Genomic DNA, 25094 nt, shown 5'->3' on the forward strand with positions numbered 1-25094 from the left:
GGAGAACAGTGTGGAGATTCCTTAAGAAATTAAAAGTAGAACTTCCCAAAATATACAGTGGAAAAAAAACAGTCTCTTCAATAAATGGTGCTGGGAAAATTGGACAGCTATTCCATTCTCTTACACCATACACAAAGATAAACTCAAAATGGATAAAAGACCACAACGTGAGACAGGAACCCATCAGAATCTTAGAGGAGAACATCGGCAGTAACCTCTTCGATATCAGCCACAGCAACTTCTTTCAAGATATGTTTCCAAAGGCAAAGGAAACAAAAGCAAAAATGAACTTTTGGGACTTCATCAAGATCAAAAGCTTCTGCACAGCAAAGGAAACAGTCAACAAAACAAAGAGGCAACCTATGCAATAGGAGAAGATATTTGCAAATGACAGTACAGACAAAAGGTTGATATCCAGGATCTATAAAGAACTTCTCAAACTCAACACACACAAAACAGAAAATCATGTCAAAGAATGGGCAGAAGACATGAACAGACATTTCTCCAAAGAAGACATACAAATGGCTATCAGACACATGAAAAATGTTCATCATCACTAGCCATCAGGGAGATTTAAATTAAAACCACATTGAGATACCAACTTACACCGTTAGAATGGCCAAAATTAGCAAGACAGTAAACAACGTGTGTTGGAGGGGATGTGGAGAAAGGGGAACCCTCTTATACTGTTGGTGGGAATGCAAGTTGGTGCAGCCAATTTGGAGAACAGTGTGGAGATTCCTTAAGAAATTAAAATTAGAGCTTCCCTATGATCCTGCCATTGCACTACTGGGTATTTACCCCAAAGATACAGATGTAGTGAAAAGAAGGGCCATCTGTGCACCAATGTTTATAACAGCAATGGCCACGGCTGCCAAACTGTGGAAAGAACCAAGATGCCCTTCAACGGACGAATGGATAAGGAAGATGTGGTCCATATACCCTATGGAGTATTATGCCTCCATCAGAAAGGATGAATACCCAACTTTTGTATCAGCATGGACAGGCCTGGAAGAGATGATGCTGAGTGAAGTAAGTCAAGCAGAGAGAGTCAATTATCATATGGCTTCACTTATTTGTGGAGCATAAGAAATAACATGGAGGACACAGGGAGATGGAGAGGAGAAGGGAGTTGAGGGAAATTGGAAGGGGAGATGAACCATGAGAGACTATGGACTCTGAAAAACAATCTGAGTGTTTTGAAGAGGCGGGGGCTGGGAGGTTGGAGGAGCCTGATGGTGGGTATTATGGAGGGCATGTATTGCATGGAGCAAAGGGTGTGGTGCATAAACAATGAATTCTGTTACACTGAAAAAAAAATTAAGTTAAAAAAATGTAGCATTTTTTTAAAAGATTTTATTTATGAATTTGACAGAAAGAGACCACAAGTAGGCAGAGAGGCAGATAGAGAAGGTGAGGGGGAGGAGGACAGGCTCCTCACTGAGCAGAGACAGAGAGTCTGATTCGGGGTTTGATCCCAGGACCCTGGGATCATGACCTAAGCTGAAGGCAGATGCTTTAACCCACTGAGCCACCCAGGTGCCCCAAATTTCTGTTGTCTTAAGCCACTAAATTTTTAGTAATTTGTCACAGTGACAATAAGTGACAATAAGAAGCCGCTACATATACTATACTGGAAGGAAACATATACATATACTATACTAGCAGGAAGGCTGCTGACAGTCTACTGATGTCCCTGCAAGGCCCAGCATGAGGCTGGAGTGGGAGGACGAGCCCCATAGCTAGAAGACTAAATGTCTCCATTCAAGGCTTATCTCTTGCTATCAGAGAGAAAGCTGAGTTCAGAGAGGGTAAGCCAGCCATCCAAGTTTGCACAGCTATATGCTAATCTTGGCTTCTAACCCCAGGTCCCAGCTCCCAGCCACCCATCCTAACCCAGGCACGATCTGTCTCTGCTCTTCCTTCAACCAGAGGCCAGGCCCTGCCCAGCTGGGAATCCAGCTACCCTGACTCCCTGAAGAAACTCTGGGCCTATTTCCTGGCACCTCAGCAAATCTTTGTAGCAAGGGCATCAGTGTGTCTGTGTATGACGAAGAAGAATTCTTGATGCCAGGCGGCAAGCAGATCCAGAGAACAGAGCAGCCAGCCAGGAGAGGGCATTCCTTACCACTGGGAGGATGGCCGGAGGGGCTTCCTGGCAAAGGAGGTGGGGTCCAAGATGGCAGGTTCACCAAGAAGGCTGACTGTGTGCCTCATGATTCACTCCCTGAATTCCCCCCATTCTATAAGCCCTGACGTTCTGCGTTGAATGAGACAAGATTCCTGGGTCAGCTGAGAAGTGAGGTCCCCAGGCTGCCTGAAGTCACTTCCCCAGAGCTCCCCCTCAGCCACAGCCCTGTTGTCTGGCCTGCCTGTTGCATTCAGGAAGGGAGCTGTTTGGGCTCAGGTCTCTAGAAGCGACCCTGCAACCTGCCCTTTCAGACTTAGGATCTTTCCGGGGAGACAGGACCCCTCCCTCATGGGAAAAGCCTGAGCCCCCATGGTGTCCAAGGAGGAGACAGACCCTCCAGGAAGGTGTACCCAGCCCAAGGTCCCCTCAAACTCCGAAAGTCGGCAGCAATGAGGCCAGACCTCAAGGAAAAGCCTGGCTCTTTTATAAAAAAAACTTAGACGAACTGAGAAAAGCAAGGGGAGTCCAGGGACGGCTCAGAATAATGGGCTGCTGTGGTTTCAGGGTAGACCTGCCCCCCGCTCATGCATGTGCACATGGCCACGTGGCCGCCTCCCCCACCCCCACCCCACCAGAACTGACAGCCCTGAGCAAGGCTGGGACACGGTAAACACACATCATTCATTTGCCTACCTTAAGGGCGGCTTGTAAGTCTTTCTTTGTGTATGTTTTCATCAAGAAGTAATCTTTACAACCACAAAAAAAAAATGTCCAATAACATGTCTCTCCCTTGGCAAACATCCCACGTATATCAAAGGCTCAAGTACACGATACAGAGGCTCACAGGGACAGGTGCTGGTGAGAGCTCTGGAGCAGCCTGCAAGAGCTGTCTGAGGGGCACACGGGCTCGCACAAACCTCCTGTGACTCCCGAAACTGGTAACCCAGCACGCAGAAGAGATACTTCCTGCTGCTTGCTCATTCTGCCTTTCTTCTGGAACCTTGTCTCCAGCCCAGGCACCGGGCCAGGTCCCGGGGACTCAGACGTGAGCGTATCAGGTGACCTGTCCCCCAAGGAGCTAGCGCTACCACATGCTATTCTGAGTGCTTTGTGTGTTTAAGCCTTGCAGGAGCTATCCTAAAAATCCCCCATTTCACAGATGAGGAAACTGAAGCCTGGGGAAGAGGAAGTAACTTGCTCCAGGTCACAGGGCTGGTCAGAAGCAGAGCCACTTTGCCTGCCTAGTTCCTCTGTTGGACTGAATGTCCCAAGGTCAGAGTTAAGCATCACTCATCTCGGCCCAGGACTCAGCGCAAATCAGCCCTCAGGAAATTACTGGCAAGCATGTGAGTGTGAACTCGACGGGGAGAAGGGACCACGGGCCAAGTTCAGAACCCAACCCCTTCCACATGCACACCCTCCCCATTTGCACAGTGAAGCCCTCAAGTCCCAGAGAGCCGAAGGAGTTTCTCAAGGAGTGTTCTTCTCGGGACAAGGGCCTCCTGGCCCATCCACAGCGCATACTTGGATGTTTGCACACGTCTTATCTGCGAGTGTCCCCAGGAAGCCAAAGCTATGAATGGAGCAACCATCAAGAGCCAGACACAAGCCAGGGCTTGATGTGTTTACCCAGCTCACCTCTTGAGGGAGGAGACTGGACGTCCCCAACTCCAGGGACTCAAGCCACATGCTCCCCACTGCAGAGCTCCACTCCAACTGCCCCTGGTTAGATAAGCCCTCCTCTCCCCTAAAAAGCCTGGCACTGGGGTAGGTGCAAGGAGGGGCACGGGGTCACCGTGTCTTCCCAGAGTCCATCCCCATCACCAGAGGACCTGGCTTCCAAAGGCTCGTACCCAGACCTGCTCTGTAAGGTGCAACAGATCCGCACACCAGAATCAGGCCTACTGTCTATACCAAGCGCTCCTGATGCTTTCAGTGTCGTGTACCCAACAGCACTGTCCTCCATCCCTCTCTCTTCTCCTTATCAATCTTTGCTCTTCGCGGCCCACAGAACCAGTAAACACAGTTCTCATGTGTTTGTTCACGTACTTCCTTTCTGTCCCCTGGATTGGAGTACAAACAGACTTTGTTTTTATTCACTTGCTATATTCCCAGGGCCTAGACCCGTGCTATGTATACAGTAATTGGTCAATGAGTTACTTTTTTAAAAATAAATAAAGGGACCCCTTTGAGAATCTGAAGAAATTAAAAAAAAAAAAATCTACAGATCCTCCCAAGTGTACACACACACACACACACACACACACACACACACCTCCATAAATATCCAAGATCTGTGAGTTGGGGAATTCCATACAATGTCTGGTCATGCAGGTTCCTTCCCAGATAAAATTCCCGGTAGTCCAAATCTGGTTTGCTCTAAGCAGAGACAATGCCATGGGGTGCTCTAAGGGAGCCCCCTGTTGGTCTCCCCTTCCCCCGCAGGCTGGGGACATTCTGAAGCCATGCCAGTTTCCTCCTGATGCTTTGCCATGAGCCCTGTGGACACCCCCTCTGTGCCTGGCTGTGGCCCTGCCTGGGGGCTGTCCAAGCGAATCCAGCTCTGCTTCCCTCTGATAGGGAGGAACCCAGCCGGTAGAACCCATTTACGCCCCACTCCCTGTGCTGCTGCCTCTAAGCATGGCTAATGAACAGGCCTGACCTCACGTGCTCACCCCAGCAACTCTGCAAATGTCACTCATGATCCCTCCTGACATCCAAATGCAGAGGGCACAGGATTTAAATTAAAAGTTATATCCTCACACATTTGGTTTCTCTACTCTTTCAAAAACAACCTGCTGAGAATTCCAGGCCCTTTGATGCTGAGCCAGGGGACCAGGGTCGCTTTCTCACCTGAGTCGAATGGACCGATTTAAATTTCAGAGGGAGCTCAGGGGGTGCATGGCTCGGGGTCTCCATCAGCAACAGTGAGGTCCAGAATAAAAGCGTTCTGTACTGGCCAAGGGCTGTGATGGGGACAAGGAGACATGCATGGGGCAGGGGGCAGAGATGACTACAGAAATGGTGACATGGATCCAAACGGAGAGGATGATGACAGGAGCCCACAGGGCCCACCAGGGGATCCCGTCATAAGGGACGGCCTTAACTCCTCGTGACAACTCCAGGGACATGGCTTCTGGCCTCCTCTGGCTCCAAAACCACCTTTGCAGCTCTGGCTGAGCCAGATGCCCAACCTGCCTGCCTGGGGCACCGTCGGGTGCAGGGGAGCAGAAGGAGTCAGACCTAGAGAAGGGCTGCTATTGGGCATCCTTGACTCAGGGCAGGAGGAATGAGGCTTTACCACTGGGATGTGATGTGCCAGGTGTGGGAAGGACTCCTTGCTCCTAAATCCCTCTCCCATTGTTCTACCCTGATGCCTGACATCTGCCATTACAGACCTTTATTTTAATCAGACCAGGGGTCTGGATCGACTACCATATGACACTGGGAAGCTCTGAACTCCCCTGACCTTCATTGGTAAGACAGACACTAATATTTACCTCCTTGGGTTGATTTCAAAATTAGATCAAATAATTCATATAAGGGAATATGGCATAGTTTTGGGCATACAAAGGTGTTCAATTGACATTGGTTCTTTTAACCCATCCTTTTAGCTCTTCAAGTGTCGCTGAGTTCAGAGCTTTTCCAGCAAAGAAGTGTAAGATGATGGGATGGGGAAGAGCAGGCATGGGGAGGAGGAGAGAAATCCGTTCATGGCCCAAACCATTCTTTGAGGAGACAGAGAGAGAGGGAGGAAGGGAGATAAGGAAAGGCAGAGATAAAGAAAGGCGTTAGGAGTTAGAAGGAAAGGGGTTACACAAGAATGGAAGAAGGAAAGGAAGGGAACGCAGCCAGGCTGGGCTAGGCCCTGTCCATGGTGCTGAAGGAAAGGGACAGGCAGGATGGACCCCGTCCAGGCACGTGTCAGGCTGGTGGTGGTGGGAGGGGAGTGAGCAGACATGAAAATAAGCATGGTTACTGTGGGCCAGTGGGTGATGGGAAAGCAGGAGACACCCCTGTTCATCGCCCCACACAATCTCCTCTACGAATGTCTCCCTTCTTCATGTTAGATTCCACACTCTCTCCATGATGCACCACCACCCAGATCAAGCCCTCGCCTGCCCCTGAGCCTCCTCTCCCACTCCCTCTGGGGCAACCGGACCACTGAGCTGCTGCCAACGTTCCATGTATACTCTTTCCTATCTCTTCCACCCCAAATTACCCTTCCTCAACCCAACTCTTCAACACAGCTGACCCTACAGAGTAAGAGTTTGAGAAAGAGAATCCTACTAGTCAGTAGTGGGACTGAAGTCCCAACTAGGACACCTTCCTCTCAGACTGGGGGTTGGGGCTCCTCCCTCTGCTGTGCTCCCCCAGCAGCTGGATCATCGCCTTTTATCATAAGTGGATACTTTTCTGGTCCATCTTTTCAGCCATGGCTCACCCCCCACTGCCCCTGCTGCATCTAGTACAGGGCCAAGGGCAGCAGGGGATCAAGAAAAGTGTGTCCATAATGAACACTGGCCAGGCTTCAGGACAAGTAAAGCAGGCACAAGTTTGCCCACATGGGGCTTCTAGTTGAGTGGGAAGACAGATGTTAATTAAGTAATAATTATAAATGATGATAAAATTGATGGAGAACATATGAACAGATTCTGGGAGCCTGGGGAGGGAACAATAGGGGGACTGTATCTAGTCTTGGGAGCCCTTTGGGGGCATCCCAGGGATGTGACCTTTGAGGTCTGTAGGATGAGAGAAAAAGACAGGAGGGGGAAGCAGAGGAACAGTATTCCAGGTGGAGGAAGCAGCACTGCCCAGGCTCTGAGGAGGCATGATGCATTGCTCAGGAACTTAAGGAAGGACAGTGTAGCCAGAGATGAACATGGACACAGCCAGCGGGACCTTGCAGGCCACATCTGGCATTTGGTCTGGATTCTGAGTCCTCACCTTTGTGGGCAAGGCCTTGAGGTATCCCAGGACCTTCATGGGAGCTAGAGCTAACTTTGGATCTGACCTGGGGAGGCACTTACACCAGACGTGCGGGTGATGCGGGGTAGGGGGGTCACCAGATGTGAAGCAAGCCCAGCTAGCAGCTGGAAGGATAGACAGCAGACCCAGCCCTGAGGAAAGGGGTTGGTAAAAGTCTACAGGATGTTAGGACTCAGATAAGCAGCCTGAAGTTTGGAGACTGTTAGCCCAAGCCAGAGACCAGAAGACGAATCGATTAGTCCAGAAATGGAGATTGAGATCACATGCAAGGAAGAGAGGTAGACTGAGCCCTACTACACATGTGAGCGCACGCGCGCGCGCACACACACACACACACACACACACACGAACATCAGCATATGTTCATGGGGCTTCTGGCTGAGAGCAACCCGGCCAGTCCATGATCTGATGGCTTGGAGCCGGCGTAGCTGGCCTGGGATGCCCCGGACAGGACTGTCCTGGGCCCAGATGGGACTAGGGACTGGGACGCATCAGAGGATGCCAGCCCATCCACCCAGCTGAGGACAGACAAGCCTCACCCTGCTGACCAAGGCTCAGATGTAAGACCACACCCTGCCCTAACAAAAATGGCCTTCATTTCTCCTTTGAACCTTATATTATTTTGTTTTGTTTTCGGTGAGGACATAAAACATTACCACCATCGAGTGAGGAAAAATCATAGCAACTTCCACAACCTATCAAAGCAGCCAATAGAAGAGAGAAGGGGCCAGGGCAGGATGAACACGATTCACAGTGTGGGCAGAACAGGCCTTGGGTTGAAGATCAAGGCCAAGATGGCCAAGCGTCACCCAGAGCTCAGTCTGGGCCAGCCCCGTTCTAAGTCATTGAAGTGTATCAGCCTGTTCACCTTCCCAATGGCCTTATCATTCCCCCTGTATGGTTGAGAAGCTTGAAGAAGAAAAAGGTTAGATGACTTTCCCAAGGTCACGCAGCTACAAAGGAAGGAGACGGGATTAAAAGCCGGGAAGTCTGAGTCCAGGGCTCCTGAATGCACCAGTTTCAGTGTCTCTGTGAGGTGCTGAGACAGGTGTCAAAGGTGGTTTTCAAGAAACACTCGAGTTTAAGGAGACAAGATTCTAATATCCGACATGTGAGTACTCCTTTAGTTTATGCTCAGAAAATTTATTTAACACCCACCGCAGGAATTAATCAGAAGGAGACCTGGGGAAGAGTGCACAGGAGAGAGAATAGCGTATTCAAGATGAAGACAGAGCAGCGCGTCCAAGGAGCTGAAGAAACTCTGGGTGGCTGGCAAGGATCATTGCCCCAGGCACAGTGCCCTCTAGCTCTCCTTCCCAGATGCGTCCTTCTCCTCCTCCTCCTCATTCCACTAATCAGAGCTAGCATCGATTGCATGTTTAGGACACGCCAGGCACTGCATGAAGTTCCTTGCAAAGTTATTGCACTGACTCTTCTCAATGCCCCTAGGAGGTGAGTACTCCTGCCATCTCTAGTCTACGGAGAAGGAGCAGAAGCACAGAGTTAAGGCCTTGCCCAAAGCCACACAGCCTGCAGGCAGGGGAGTGAGAATCAACAGCAGCCATCCCACTCTTCTGTCTTCACTGCCTGTCCCACTGTCCCAGGTACACACCCTCTTCTAGGAGTTCCTCAGCTTGGTTCCCACGTGTGTGTGGCTCTGTGCACCCCACTGTCTGCTCTCACCCCTCTGGATGATTTGCTCCGCCCTGCTCAGTTCCCCCCCTCCCCGGAACCCCACCCCACACCCCGTCCCCTGTAGGTGAGATGCCCAGGATGGCCATGCTGGGCAGGAGCCAAGGCCCCTCAGGACTGCCTGGCTTCCCCGTCCTCACTGTGTCCCATGCAGGGAAGGGGAGGGGCAGCTGGCAATGCAGAGCACAGGCTGGCCCATTTCGCTTTTTCCTTAACAGGTTTCCCATGGCATCTCTGAGTTAATGGGACAGAGATAAAAGAGGCATCTCGGTTGCCATCCAAAGCAGCTGTCATGCCAGGCCAGGGGCCCACTGAGAAACAGCTCTGTCCCCCTCCCGCCACCATGGGTACAGCATCCAAGGGAACTGCGAGGCTCGGGCCTTAAGGAACTTGTTTCCCACCACCCAGTGCGCCAGTCCGTCCAAGAGAGAAAGTGCTTGGGACTTTGTGCAGAGATCTTCGCCAGTAGAGCTGAAGCGTGCTTCAGGAGAAGAAAGTGGGAGAGGATAGGAGCCATTTTGTTGGTGTCCCTGAAAACGTCTGTGCGTACTTTGAGTGTGTGTGTGTGGTCACGCCCGCCCACGCGTGTGTACTTTGGGGAGCCTGTGTGTCTGTTGGTGAGTGTGTCTGAGTGTCTCAGGTCAGAAGCAGGGCTCTGGAGCCTCCCTGCCTCAGCCCAAAGCTCAGCCCTGTCACCTACTAGCTGTGTGACATTGGACAAGTTCCTCAACCTCTCCGAACTTCAGTTTAGAACATCGAGCCAATGCTTTGTTATTATTACTTGGGGTCTCTTGGAGTCTGAGCTGCCTGTGGTATTCTGGGTTCTGTGCCTGCTTTACGGAGCTGTGGGACTCCTATAAGTCAGTCAGTGGATGCCACATGTTACTGGAGCCGGTGAGAGCCTTCACTCTGGACGCTTTCCTGGCCAGTGTAGCAGACATCAGTGGATAGACCCCGTGATGCTGGTCTGGGGGCTGACCCTTTGGGGAGGATGTGCCTAGCTCTGGAATGAAAATACATGTCCCAGACTCCAACTCAGTAGCCTCCAACTCAGACTATCACACCTGACATGGTCCTCGGGCATCGCCTAGGAGCCCTTTCTTAAAGATGGGGAAACTGAGGTCTGGGGTTGTCAGTTTCTTCCTTGCTGTGTTGGAAGCAGGCCACAGGAGCAGGTGGCTGTCAGTGTGAGTGCTGGCAGGCCTGCTTTGTTCCTCCTAACAGACTTCCTCACAGGCCAGCCCCCACGGGGAAGCACTGGCTGGGGCCACGGGGTGCTGAGGCCTTCTGACGGACTCTGGAGAAACATAAAGCAGTTTACTCATGGGCATTCTGAGTACCAGCTAGAAGGGAACGACTTAGCCCAGGGCTGGGTAGACGGCAGACACTCCATAAATGAGTTTTTATTTTCTTTACCCCAGAATTCAAGGACCTATGTGTTCCCAGTCAGCCACCACCCCTGTGCCTCCATCCATCCTCACACCATCTCACATGTCCGAGCCCCTGCCGGGGGCCGGGCTCAGGGCCAGGTGAGTGAGGACCGCATCACGGCCTGGCTCTCTAGAAGCCATGGTCCAGTAGGGACGGTGGGGATTCGTCAGAAAACCCTGCGAGTATCTGCAAACAAAGGAAGAGCGACCCTTGTTCTCATTGCAGAGGAGGAAGTCAAGGAAGAAGGAGGAGAATCGAGCCAGGCCTCCTGACAAAGTGCTGCCGGAACTCACACACGGAGGAAGGGGCGGGGACTCCTAGGAGGAGGGACCGGCCCCTGCCCAGGCCAGGTGGCCCGAGGCGGCACAGCCCGCTTGAGGAGCTGAGCGAGGGCAGCGTTCCTGGAGCACAGGGAGAGTGGAGACAAGTCACCGGGTGATCGGACACAGATGGTGGCCCATGAGAGACACACTTCGTTAGGAGCGAGGACCACCTGCCGGGGCCGCGGTGCTGCATGGGCAGATGGGGTCGGGACTGATGGGGAGAGCAGGCTGTACCCACATACATGCGTGCCTGTCCTGGGCTGTTCCCCAGGTCTTTCTCCAGGCTGTTCGCAGCTCAGTCCTCCAGCTGCATGCAGCCCTACCCACTTCCGAGCGGGCCACATCCTCAGGACTGCGCTGTCCCCTCCCCAGCTGTTCGCAGTCCCCCTCCCAGCTGTTTACAGCTGCCACGCTCCACTCTCATCCCTCTCCAGCTGTCTGCAGCCACCATCCCAGTTACTTGGAATTTCCATCCCCCCTCTGGGCATCAGGTAAGGCTTGCTCAAGATTAGTTCCAACAACGACAACACAATGACCATGAGCCAAAAATCAAGGGCCTGCCATAGGCTAGAGACCACGCCACGGGTTGTCCGGGCATTCTCTGATGTGATCTCACAGCCCCACCCTCACTCGTTCATCGTGTCTTCCTGGCCTGCCTTCTATCTGTCCGGTGCTACAGGTGCAGGGGGGACAGAGAGGCCCCGAGCACCCATGTCGCTCCTGTGCTGGTGTTCTCATCTCATCAAGGGGACAAGTGTCAATAAAGTAATGACTCCAGTAAATGGGTCATCTCGAGACAATTCCATGAAGACAGCCAAGATGTGCAAGCTGGACAGGTAATCCGAGGAGCGTCCCTGGGGGGAAGGAGCTGGAGCTGGCAGCTGAAGAAGGGGCACAATTCGATTTGGCTGCATGAGGCAGGGGGTGAAGGATGAGAGGAGCCTCTGGGCAGTGCTGACAAATGGCCAGGTGGTAGGAGCACAGACAGTGAGGGCAGCCACTGAGGCCTGCGGGAGCCAGGCAACCTGCTCAGACTGGCCGCAGGGCTGTGGTTTCTTGGAAGAACAGACTGCAGGAGGGCAAGAGGGAACGAGGCAATGGTGATATGAAGAACTCTTGCAGTCACCCAGATGAGAGGCGAGGGTTCATAGGACCAGGAGGGGGCAGGGGACCAACGTGAGAGACTTTAGGAGGCAGACAGAGGATGCACGGAGCTGATGCATGGAGTAGAGCCCAGAAAATTTGCAGCTTTCTGATCGGGCACCTGGGTGATCAATGTTTCTGTCCCCAGAATTGGGCGCATGGGAAGAAGACCAGGGGCATGGAAGGGGAAGCAGGAGGAGCTGGATGGCACGGAGAAGGTCTCTGGCCTGTGAGTCCTTTCAGTTTGTTGACTGCATTTTCTACCCCAGGGTCTAGCTCAGTATATGGCGTATGGTAGCCCTGAGCTCTTCGTGTATAACTCAAGGAGGGATGGACCAGTGAGGGGGCTCCTGCCATGGGTGGATGCAGTGTATCCCCAGCAGAGGGAATGGCAGGTGCTCAGGCAGAGAGGCCTGGGCCGGCATGGCACCCTCAAGGCACTGGAGGTGATGTAGTCTTGGGAAAGCATCAGGTACACAGTGGGAGAAAGCCTCAGATGGGGGAGGTAGGCAGGGCCTAGGCCATAAGACCTTCTAAATCCTGTACTGGGAGCACAGCCTCAGGACTCAAAGCAAGGAAAGGCAGGGCCTGGAGGCCCTAAGAAGGATGTGATAAATCGGGGAGAGAGGTCTGGAGGCAGGGGTCCCATTAGCAGGTTCCTGCAAAAATCCAGGTGAGGCACGGTCTTCCATATATATGTATACATATGTATATACATATTTATACACACTGAGTGTTTGTGAGCACTTAGCAGATGCCAAGACGTTATTCAGGACCTCAACCTGAGGGAAGTGAAGAATTCGGCTGGTCTGATCACCTGTCTCTCCTCTCCCTGTCACCTCCCTCAGGACAACATCTCTGTCCTTGGGAACTTTTCCCTGTGGGTGGTCTGGCCAGGACAGAAAGGAGAGGAAAGAGTTGGTGTGAACCCCTTGCTGAGCGATCATGTAGAAGGTGATCTGCAAGTGTGCGGATCTGGTTTGGGACCACAGCTGCCCCCTCTTGGGCACAAGCCTGGTCCCCAGACTGTCCACTATCTCAGCCCTCCTCTCCATGGTCACGGCCAAAGGGAAAACTTGTGAAGCTGTGTGGTCACAGGTGTGTTTTCCCCCTGGACTGAACATAGAAAGGCCGTCGCTCCTCCCAACACGACTGGGGCGCAGGGACCTTGCAGGAGACAAAGCGGTTGTCTAGGAAAGCCTGTTTCCACGCATTGTCCACCAGCCTGCCTGCCCCCACCATCGCCTCGGGCAGAGCGCAGGCATTCCCATCACCGGGGTAGACGGACGGCCTGCCCCATTCAGGGGGCTACAAAGCGTGGATGTTACCTGAGCCCGCCGGGAGACCTGGCTCAGAATCCCACAGAGCAAGGCCAGGGACTCTGCATTTTACAAGCTCCCCCCAAGATTCGGACTTCTACTAACGCCATGCTTCTCAAACAGCAGAGGAATCACCCGTGGGTCTTATAAGGCACAGGTTCTGATGCACTCGGTCTGGGGTGGGGCCCGAAACGCTGCACTTGAACCTGCTCCCAGGTGAGGCCCAGGCTCCCGGTCCGTAGATCACACTCTGAGCCGCAGGGCACTAAAGGCTGAAACTTCCAGTTTCCGAACTTTTTTTTCATTAAGGAAACAAACCCGTCTTGAAAGCAACTTTGCCCAGAACCCTGGTGTATGAAACAAGATGACATGAATATGAACATATGGTACACACACAAAAGTATAAGGCTTGCCTATTGTAAAACCGATCAGTGAAGACAAGGCAGCTTTGATAAAGGCTGACGTTCAAGATTTCTGGTGCCATTGTACATGGACCTCAGCGTCCATCAGATTCGAACCAAGAATGTCCAGTCAAGGCTGTGCCTGCTGGCGATGGGGGAGAGTCTGCTCTGGCTGCCACCCTCCGTGTGCAGACTACAAGCTCCGGACTGAGCCATTCTTCCCTTTCTCCGCCACACCCCTCCCTGCCAAGTAGCCGTAGCTAAATATAGCCGGCAGCCTGGCTTTGGAGGAGAGTCACGGGTGAGTGGGAAGCTGTGAGGAACCATCGCTCACACTCACTGGAGTCCACAACGCCGGCCCACTAATTAGTGGCTTGGCAGCTGGGGAGGACAGGAGGGACCGTGGTGGGCCAGGCCCTGCGGCTGCCTGGGCTCCTTTAGGGGAGGCAGGACCTAGTGTTTTCTGCAGGGCTTGGCAGAGACATGGGAGTGGCCCATCTGTTGGGAAGACACGGGGCTGGCAGGAGGGGGCATGTGGGAGACATCAGCCCAGTGGAGCCAGAAGGACCCCAGTACGAACCTTGACCTTGCTACTCCAGGTAAGTTATTGGACCCCTCTGGGCTTTTAGAAAACAGAGATTGTCTGTGCATAAGGGGGCATTAAGGGGATGACATTTGTGACAGCGGCAGCTCTCCAGGAGTTCTCAGGCCCTGTTCTTCCCAAGCGGGAGGTCGAGGTTCTCAGGGCGCTGCCCAGCTCAGTCCTGCAGATACAAAGCTGTGCTCTCTTTCCAGCATGCGGCCTATACAGCCTCTCTGCTTCCCTACCTTCAAGGAATGTGGGGGCCTCAGGTCACTCACCGGCTGCCAGGTCACAGCCATCGATGTGGAAGGAATCACTCGCTGAATGAGGTCTGTGTCCCTGGGCCACCCTCTATCATCCCCAAACAGCCCTGATGGAGATACCCCATGATGTGTCAAATAGTCCTGATGGAGATACCCCATGATGTGTCTGACTGTCCCCCCCCCCCCCCGCACTGGAAGCTCCAAGGGCACAGGTGTCACCTCATCCACTCGGCACCATGCAGGACTCAGAATGACAGTGGCCACTTCTTCCTTCCCTCTTCATGTGCATGTGCCCATTCCTCTCTCCTCCCAGAACTCTTGGCTCAGCTGATGCCCTGGCTTTAAGCCTCACACACCCAGGCAGCAATACCCTCCTTTCCCTGCTCAGCCAGGCCATGGCCTTCCTCGTCTCCCAAATGCTGTTTAAAGCTTGCCTTCCACAGGAAGTCTTCCCTTCCTGGGTGGCAGGGATAAGGGAAGGCCAGCAGCACCTGGAGTTCTCACAACCCAGGAAGGGAGGTAACTGTGTCACACCCATTTTGCAGTTAAGGAAATGGAGGCTCACGGCAGCAGGTCATCTGGTGACTGAACAGGTAAACAGATGTAGGCCTCCAGCCCAGGACTGCTCATTCTGAGGGCTCTCCCCAGGGCTGGCTGCCTCTCTGCTTCCCAGCTGGCCTGGGATCAGCCACCGCCCCCCCCCCCCCCCCAATTCCTGGCAGAACTCTTGGCCTCTCTCTGTTTTTCATTTGCTAATGTCCTCCAGTCCCTGTGAGTCTGCTCTCCTGGCTCCAACCCCTGGCCGCCATGCCTCCTCAGCCAGGGCTCCTCACTAGCCCCCTTCTCCAAAAGGGACACCTAGAGCACAACCCAGGGCCCTAGGTATGGTGAACCAGCACTGACCGAAGGCTTCTCTCTCCCTCTGCCCTGTGACAAAGAAGGGGACATTTGGCACCTGACTCAGACACAGCCCAGTTGGTATAAGAAGAATATCCTACCAGGAGATGACAAAGGTTGCCCAGGGCAGTGTGTGTGCATGTCCCAAGTGTGTGGACTGGGCCATCGCAGCTAAGGGTGCCCAGAGGCAGGGGGTTCCAGGAACTGGGGTGGTTAGGGAAGGCTTCCTGGGAGAGATGGGAGGATCCGATCCTGGAGTATCTGGAGGAGGGAAGAAAAGCAGGGTCCGACTCATGCATGCGTGAGGCCTGCAGGCCATCTGCTGGGTCCTCAGACTCCAGGCTGGGGCGGGAAAAAGCTAGCACTGGCTGATGACACAGTGGTGACGAGGGCTCAGCCTCATGTCACGAATCCTCTGCCCGGAGGGGCTGAGTTAGTCAAGAAGTCAATGAATGCTCAGGTCTCTTGCCACAGTAGCAGAAAGTCTCACATGCTAGACTCTGGGACATGCACACCTGGGTGGGTTCAAGTCCTGGTTCCATACTTCATGATTCCACAACCTTGGGCAGGGACCTGTCAGACCCTCAGTTCCCCTATCTATAAAATGGGTAATCCTGATCCCTGATCCCCTTCATAAGTGTGCTGAGAGAATTAAAGGACATCATAACTAACAGACATTTTCTGCTCGTAAATAACAGTGTTTTGAGTGCTTTGCAGGTTCTAAATAATTTAATCCTCACTGTATCTCCCAAAAGGCAAATATATTATTATCGAAGTATTATTATCACCATTTTATAGACGAAGAAGTGGGGGCATAGACAGGTGAGTGTCTAGTAAGTAGGAGCCCTGAGATTTGAACCCAGGGAGCTGAGCACTAGAGCCTGGGGTCATGGGGCACCAGGGTGCTGCAGTCGGTTGAGTGTCTGACTCTTGATTTCAGCTCAGGTCATGATCTCAGGGTTAGGAGATCGAGCTCCGATCTGGGCTTGGTGCTGGGCATGGGATTGGTTTGAGATTCTCTCTCCCATTCCCTCTGCCCCTCCCCACTCCCATGCCCACACACGCATGTGCTCTCTCTAAAATAAAACACAACAAAACAAAAACAAAACCAACCACAAATGAAAACAAACCAAAAACCCACAATGTCATAACCAGTATACTACACACTAAGCAAAAGGCTGGGAGCAAAGGGTGACACAGAGCAAGTATTTATTCAGAAACCTCCTGGGAGTATCTTCTCCACCTTGGGCCTGAACTGTGACTCACCGTGATGACTCCCGAGCTTGCCCTCCAGCCCAGACCTCCTCTGTGAGCTTCAGACCGTCAAGCACTATTAAGTCCCAGACATTTCTACCAGGCATACCTTACTCCCAACATGCCCCCAAACAAGACCGTCACCCCACCCACCCATTCTAAGCCTGTTCTTCCTCCCGTGACCTCTCAGGCCATCCACGGTACTACTAGCCCCTTTCCTTCAAGTCAGAAACCTGGAGTCACTGGAGAGTTTTTCTCCCACGCCCCCCACATCAGTCTCCACTGCTTTAAACCACACCTGTGGTGTGTCCTGCCTGGCTTCTTGCAATGTCTGCTGGGCTCAGCCCTCCCTGTCCCGCATCCTCCCAAATATAAAATCTTATATAGAGAATTTATCTATATAGAGCATATATAATGAAACATACATATATAATTCTATGGAGAATCTTATAGCTCCCCCCCCAAAATGAAACCCAAGCCGCACAACAGCAAGAAGTCATGGCCTCCACCATGACCCGGAGGGGCACGGAGCCCCCCTCCCTGCTAAGTACACACTCAGTGTACCAAGCCCACTTCAGACTCTTCTTGGGCTGGCTCCTGTTGATGCAGTCACTCGGGCCCATTCCTCAACCCTCCCCCCTTTACTGGTTTGTCTCTGTCTCCCCAGATGCAAGCCCAGTGTCAAGCACACTCCATGTGCCAAACTGCAGCCTTTGATCCAAGAAACGAATGAAGGAGGGAAATCTGCTGAGGTCACTGGCTGGGGACTTCCCTGCTGGAAGATGCACCTTGGTAAGTGGTGGCAGGAACCGCCAGGTGTAGAACTCTGACCTGACACCTGATGGGACACAGGATCCTGCAGAAGCACCCAGCCACAACCCTGACCCAAGGGCATTTCTGAGAAGCTGAGAAAGCAAGGAGGAAGGGGGGCTTTGACATGAGGCTTTTCCCTAAATGCCCATCTGGAGAGAGCTGAGTCTTGCCCCCTGCAGCCTTCCGGTTGGCTCAAAGGCTCAAGTGGCCTCATCAGAAATGCTGACACCCACCTCCTCCCTGCCCCAGTGCATCCTGCTGCTCTCTGGGTCCCAGGCCCAGCCTGGTTTTCCTTCTAGTACCTGGTGGACTGTCTGCTTCCTGCCGCTAGACCATGACTTCCAGGCGAGCAGGCATTCATCCCCCTGCTGATGCCCTGCACTTAAACCAACGCATGATGTGTAGTGGAGACTCAGCAAATATTTGTTAATTGGGGAAAAAAAGGTGAAAAACAAAAAGGGCTGATAAAAAATCAATCACGTTGCATCTTAATAGAATTTAATAGTCTTTCAACCAGCAGTGCTAGAACAATTGCATATTCATATGGGGAGAAAATGAACCTTGACTCTCTCTATATATACATAAATATATATATATATATGAATGTATAAATATATATAGAGAGAGAGACGTAGAATTTACTAGCTCACTCTAAGAAGACAAAAAGCTCAATAACTCAATTTAAAAAATGAGCAGAAGTCTTGAACAGACAATAATAGCCAAATAGCCAGTAATTACTTGAAAAGATGTTTATCACCACTGGCCATCAGAGCAATGCAAATTAAAATCACAGTGAGATGCTACTACATACCTATCAGAATGCTCAAAACTCAAAAGACTGAGGACACCAAGTTTTAGCAAGGGTGTGTCCACCACACGTTGCAGATGGGAATACAAAACGGCACCTCTTCAGAAAACAGTCAAGCAATGTGTTTATGATGTTTACTGCATACATGACCTAGCAATTTTGTCCCTAGGCATTTACCTGAGAGAAACAAAATCATATGCCCACCCAAGGTCTTCTAATATGCATGTTCATTCAGAGAGACTTTATTTGTGATGGCGCAAACACTTGAAATAAACCATATTTCCCCCAACAGGGGAATGGCTTGACTAATTATGGCAGATCAATACCACTAGACATCATTCGGGAGTAAACATGAATAAACTTCTGACGCACATTACGACAGGCACGGGTCCCAAAATCATGATACGAGAGAAGCCAGGCACAAAAGAGTATAGCCATTGTCTGATGACATGGTATGACTTGATAATGGATAACTCATGGAAAGGCCAATGTGACAGAAGGCAGATCAGTTACCTAGAGTTGGGGGAAGGACGACTAAGAAGGGACTCAAAGGAACTTTCTGGGTTAAAGTGTTTGTGTCTTGATTGCTCTGTCCTTAGAGGGTTGCATAAACTTGTCAAAACTCATTCAACTGCACATTTAAGATTGGTGTATTTTATTGCATGTTAATTATATTTCAATAAAGGTGATTTTAAAGAAACACCATTAAAAACGGGTATCAAAAAAACAGTACTGGGTGTGTAGTAATGTAAGATTGGTAGTAATCAGAGGCCCAAGGATGCACGCATGGGCTGTGGGCCCCTGGAAATGGAGTTCGAGCCAATTAAATAGTTATTTAATTTGAATTAATGTGGATGCACTCCATTTAAGGTGATGAGAGTCTTGTAGAAAACACACATTACTCTCTCTCCCTACACTTCCCCTCCCCCTACACTTTCTCCATGTAGGAAGAAGCCCTTTACAGGCCAACCTCCTCGGACCCTCTGCTGCTCCCCAGCCCACAGAGAGACACGAAGACACATGGGAGACATCATAGAATCATCTCTTAGAAACATCTTGATCCAGATCCCAGCTCTGCCAAGTCCCTTGATCTCTTCGTACCTTAAATGTCTAAATCTAAAAAGCTAAGACATTTGAAAGTGTCACCCTTTGGTTGATATTGGGGGCTGGGGAAGGAACATGAGTCTGCTGAGTTGCTCTGACCTTTCCCACCTCCTTAGGTCAGGATTGCCAGACAGAATCATCCCAGTTAATTTTGATTTCAGTTAAACAGCAAATGATTTTTTTAGTACTAGTAAATATGGCATAGGGCGTTTAGCAATACTAACAAAGTATTTGTTGTTTATCTGAAATTCATACTTCACTGGGTGCCCAGTTATTTTGGCTTGTTAAGTCTAGCAACCCTGTTCCAGCTGGTCCTGGTATGCTATCCTCAAACCTTTAGGGCTCCAGATAATACCGCTTGAAACCTTCTTGTTTATAGCAGCAGGTCCTAAGCCAACATGAACTGTGGGTTAGTAAACCTTTGAAACTATTCCACAGGAATACAGAAAGGAGATGAAAGGGGCTGGAGCAGAGCTGAACAGGTGCCCCCAAAGTGGGTCTACCTTTCTCACCCAGCTCAGCAGCTTGATAAGACACTGGCTCCCTCCTAGTAGTGAGTCCAATTTTACCAATCCTCCTGGCTGGGAGCCAGAGGAGACACAGCCTCGCTGTTCTGCAAAGGAACAGTCAGTCTGGTGGAACATAGTTCTGGGCAAGTCATCTTAAATCTCTGTCTCTGACTCAGTTTCTTCATCTGTAAAATGGGCCTCAAGACAACATTAAAATACCAATTATGGAGAAGTAGTAGAAAAAAGTCACAACGTGTATAATAAACAGAACAGTGGGGCCCAGAATTTATTAAGCGCTCCAAATCAAGAGAGAGAAGAAAGAGATCCCACAGGGGAGAAAAAGGTCAGGGGATAGGAACAGGTCACTCACTGAAAAACAAACAAGCAAGCAAATACATGGAGGATAAGCATATGAAAAGACAGACCTCATTAACAATCTAGAAAAATGCAAATGAAAATGAGAGCATTATTTGACAATCCCATTGGCAGAAATGTAAAGCATTGATAAAATCAAGGATTGGGAGGGAAATCAATCTACCTTGTTTGTGGGAATGCAAATTGCAAATTAGCATGGCTTTGGGGGAGGACAGCCAACAATATGAAAACTACAGCCCGCATACTCAGACCCCCCAATTCTACCTCTAGCTTTCCATCAGGACAGATGTGCATGAACAATGACACTCAGGGCAACCTTGGCTTTTTTTTTTTTAATTAATTAATTTATTTTCAGAAAAACAGTATTCATTATTTTTTCACCGCATGGAGCAACCTTGGCTTTTGACAGAGATTCCTGGGAGCCACTTCAGTGCCTGTCCATAAAATAGACAACTCAGGGCACAGAAATCCTTGGAGCCACCAAAGAGAATGAATACAAATATATAAAGAGCTCTAAAGACATATGGCGTATTAAAAAAAAAAAAAAGCAGTTTCCGAATAGTACATTTTGTATTATCACATTTATATAAAGAAGTAGAACTATATCGGTGTGTGTACGTGTGTGTGTCTGTCTGGGTCTATGCATATGCATACATCTCTAGCTTGGTGTGTGCACAGGGGTGTCCAATGTATAGAAAAGATCTAGATGGCACAGCAAACTCTGAGCCTGGAAAAATCTGAGAGGCAAATGGGGGAAGAGGGCCACGCAGGGGGACCCTTTTTACTTCGGAGTTTTCTATGCTGTTCACAGATTGACCACGTTAAGAACGTGGTGTGCAGAGATGCCTGGGTGGCTTGGTGGGTTAAGCATCTAACTTTGGCTCAGGTCATGACTGCTCCGGGCTCAGGGGAGAGCCTGCTTGTCCTGTTCCCTCTGCCCCTCCCCCCACCCCTGCTCGCTAGTTCGCTCTCTCTTTTTCAAACAAATAAATAAAATCTTTAAAAAAAAAAAAAAGAACTTGGTTTACAGAACAGGGATGGAGTCAGAGGGCTCCCTCCCTCCCCATGCTCCTACCCCTCTCACAGGGTCCCCTCTCCCCTGTAATGGGTGGACTCTGTTGCCTCCTCTCAGAAGGAGCCTCCCTCCCCCTGTCCAAGGTGAAGCTCTTCGAGGGAAGCCCTGACCCTACTCGGCCCTCCCCTGCCCCTTCTCCTTCCTCCGGGCCCTTCTCTATCAGCAAGTTGCTTTCCTCTCCCTCCTGCCCCTCCCCCACTTCTGTGTCCCCCAGGGTCCACCTTCCATCCCGTCTCCAGCTGACCCAGCCCCTTGAAAGAGGCCTCCGTCCCCTTCCCTGTGGCTGTCATGACTCACAATTCCAGCTATTTAATTCTTCTGGGCTTCTGCCAAAGTAAAGGAACACTGCTCTGAAAGTTCCTCTGAATGGCCGTCTCTCCAGCCTCACGTCCCTGTGCCCCAAGACTCCCCACTGCTCCTTGGCTGCTTGCAATGCCCTCTTCACCCATCCCTTCTATCTGATTCCTATCCCTTCTGCCATGGCAGAAGCCCAACTCCTTCTCCCTGGTAAGTCCCTATCCCCCTGGGCGTCTAGCGTCAAGCCACCCTCCAACAGTTAACCGAATAAGGAACACGTTCTGCAAAGAAGGTCTCTGCCAATGTATGAAGGCAAACCCCTGACACCAGGATGTGTGACTTACTGAAGGGGGATGCTGGGACCAGTGAAGGGATCCTTAGGGGAATCTGGGAGAGAGGGGACAAGAGGCAGATACAGTGGGGGCCCTTGGAAAAGGGAGGGGAGGGTCAGATTCCAGGGATTTCTGGGAGGCAGACTAAACAGGATATGTGACCAACTGGAAACAGTAGGTTGGCTTTGGGTTAAGGGTGTGGAAGGGATGAGCAGGCTGACGGAGAGGGGATGAGTGATGGCAGGTACACTTGCCCCGCTGGGAAAGCCCGCCCTGCTCCCTGGTGAACCCTTCCCTCTCCAGTTCAGGGCTCAGTGATCCCTGCACCCCCACTGACCAGTGGCTCTCCCCCGCTCCTGCTCACAGCACTGTGGGCTGAGCCTTAGGAGTCCTTCTCACAGTTGTCCTTTCCATGTGTTTGTGCGCTCCTTGATTAATGTCTTCCTTCAGATCCATGAAGGGAAGGAATGCACCTGTCTTTGTTTTTCATTGTACCTCCGGAGCCCAACCCATACACAACACATGGTAGATATATAAATATTCACCAAAAAAAAACAAAAAACAAGTTGTTAGTTAAAACTTCCTTTACCCTGCAATTTCCCCAAAGCCGCTTCCATTCCTCACACACCCATGTGCCCGGGAATCTCACCTCATTGTCCTGATACACTCAGCAGCTGGCTTATGGAACTACGGGTAACTTTGGTGAACTCCCAAACCCACCAGGTGCTTGGTGAATGTGTTTGTCAATGAAGAAGAGAAAGAGAAGAAATGTTGTCTAAGACTGTAAATTCTCACCATGGATCCAGGAAGACCACCCACCGGTTCCTACCAGGACTCCCTGTTTGCCTTGGCTTCTCACAGAACGACAGCCCCAACTGTTTCAGGGCGGGGGGGGAGTCCTTTGGCTTTGCCCACGTTGGAATCACCCATTTGAAACTCCCACTGCCGGGCTGCGGCATGGTCACCATCTGAGGCTGCCCGGTGGTGGCCACAGGCAGGGTGGTGCTCTGTGACATCAGCCTCAGTCCCTCTGAACTCTACTGCTTACCAGCCTGGCAATCTAGAAGCAAAAGCCATCCTCAGGACTCCTGCAAGGGATTCTGCATCTATAACTGGCCTCCGGATTAAGCCTTCGGGCCTCCGCAGATCCTTCACATTCCCCAGAGCCTGAGGTCAACCTTAGCTCTCAGGAAATAGAAAAGCATGGCAGCTGTTTCACTAGCCCCCACTCCTGGAGTATTGGCCACCCATTTCGTTCATACGCAGTTCCCAGCTCCAGCAGGACGGCGAGAGCTCGTCATGCCTCTGCTCTCTTCACAAGCAACTGTAATTTCTTTGCAAGAAATGACTCATTGCAAATAAGAAAAGCAATGCTTTAAAAATGCCAAAGTCCGGTTGTGCTAATCGTTAGTAACCTGGAGCGGCAGTCCGTCAAGATTTTTCTGTTGATGCACACCAGACAGTTCTAATTCCCAGGTGTGAGTGACCCCAGCCACCTGTAATGGTGCCCCCCACCGCATCCTCTGCCCCCCAGCACGGGGCCTCGCTGAGGTCAGCTGGGGGGATGGATGAGGTGAAAAACCACAAGGAAGTAAGGATGAGTGAGCAGAGGACTGGAAGAAAATATGCACAACATGCATAACAAACAAAGGATGAATGCCCGGATATTATTAAGAGCGCCTGCAAATTACGTAAAAAGGAAAAAGAAATTCAAAGGAGCCCAGAAGACAGGCAAAAGATAGGCAGAGAAAATTCACGGGAAATGCAAATGGCTGATAATCCTGAAAAGATACTCAAGCTTGCGGATCATCAGAGCCAGACACATCGCCCATGCCCCCGGGCCACATCGCCAGCCGCCCCTCCCTCCAGCCCCAACCCAGGGCCCTCACTGCCTGCCACAATCAGACTCAGCACAGAGGGATGGGAGAGCGTCCAAGGAGGATGAGAAGCCACACTCTAGCAAGCTTTGAGTTCCTCTCTCCTTTCCACAAGAATCTCTGCCCACAGACACCAGCACAGGTGTGCATGCTCTGTACGTATTGGTTGTCAGACCACAAGATGCAGAGGGCAGACAGAATGCCCTGACAGCAGGTCTTAATCGTCCTGGGGCTCGTGAGACCTGGGTAGACAGGGGCGCTGAGTCACGGCCCCCAAGAAGGAAGACCGAGAAGCAGGGGAAGGCTTCTAGAAGGAAAGGGGCACCTGCCTGAAGGGCTACTCCAGGCACACAGCTGGAATTTTCGATGTGCGCCCCCTCTGGGTGGGATGGGTCTGTAGGTCTCTCCTGGAAGATCAAATTAGAGAAATCACAGAGTCAATTTTATGAATCCACTTAAGAGAAAACTAGGACTGATTCTGTGAATCGGGGAAGAAAAGAGGAAGGAAATCATAGCTCCATTTATTTTGTCTAGCACTACTTTGTGTGTATTATCTCTAATCCACAGAGCTAGCCTTGGCGGGAGCTACCAGCACCTGCAGGAATGGAAGCTCAAGAGTGATAAGGATCTGAACTTGCTCAAGGTCACACCATGGGTCAGTGCTAGGGCCAGGTCATCAGTGCTCTGAACCCTCAGACCATACTGCATCTCTCTGGGGCCTGAGAACTGCAGATTTTCTGCTCCTCGGTGCCTTGGAAGCTGCGGGGCCCAACAGGAAGGATCTGAAGGTTGGCAAGACAGGGATCATCTGATGGATTTGGACCCGGCTGGATGGCTGGGTGAGAGAAGCCAGGATATGACCCATCGCCCAAAGACGATTTCCAGTCCAAGTCCGGTTCCTGCGTGTCCCTGTGGGTGCCTGTGTGTCCTTAGTAACGGCATTATTATTCTCCTCTTTCTGTGTCTGGTCTGATTAATCTAATTTGCACATGTGAACAAGAAGCTGCTCTGATCCATTTAATATGTTGGGAGCGCATCCCAGCCTATTTGCATGGTGGGTCTGGCCAACGGAGGTACCTCCTGGTCCCTGCCTCCCTTCCCTCCCTCCTCCCGCCCTCCCACCAGGCAAATTCTTGCTGAGCAAGCAAATGGTGATCCGTGCTGGTGCTTTTAAGTCTTAAAACCCATTAGGAGTGTATTAGCAGACGTGCTGAGAGCTCATTTGAGTAATAAAAATCTTTTCTTGTGCAGCTAATAAAACAGAAGACGGAAAAGAGAACGAGAGAGAAACGTGGACAGGGAGAGAGGGAGGCTGTCTTCTAGCCACGGTTCAGTGGGAGCGCTGAGATAGTCCACACAATTCTTAAAACCGGGCTCCTTCACTTTGCTGATATTGCTGGTGATGGGACAAAAATGGAGCGAAAACCTTTTGCAGCAGCCTCCAGCAGCTGACTGCAGTCCAGGAGGGCAGGAAGAGC

At 51.2% G+C, this 25094-nt stretch overlaps 1 protein-coding gene and 1 long non-coding RNA gene across 5 annotated transcripts in view; one reads left to right on the forward strand and one right to left on the reverse strand.

Annotated features, from left to right (window-relative positions):
- Positions 1-25094, reverse strand: part of CSMD2 (CUB and Sushi multiple domains 2) — a 607752-nt gene that overhangs the window by 446091 nt on the left and 136567 nt on the right. The window lies entirely within an intron of this gene.
- On the forward strand, positions 13820-17260 carry LOC309842422. The gene is made up of 3 exons (XR_014299640.1): positions 13820-14028; positions 14225-14341; positions 17094-17260. It is a non-coding gene; the product is annotated as an uncharacterized lncRNA (long non-coding RNA).

The sequence above is a fragment of the Mustela nivalis genome, assembly GCF_964662115.1.
Source record: "Mustela nivalis genome assembly, chromosome: 10".
NCBI lineage: Eukaryota > Metazoa > Chordata > Mammalia > Carnivora > Mustelidae > Mustela > Mustela nivalis.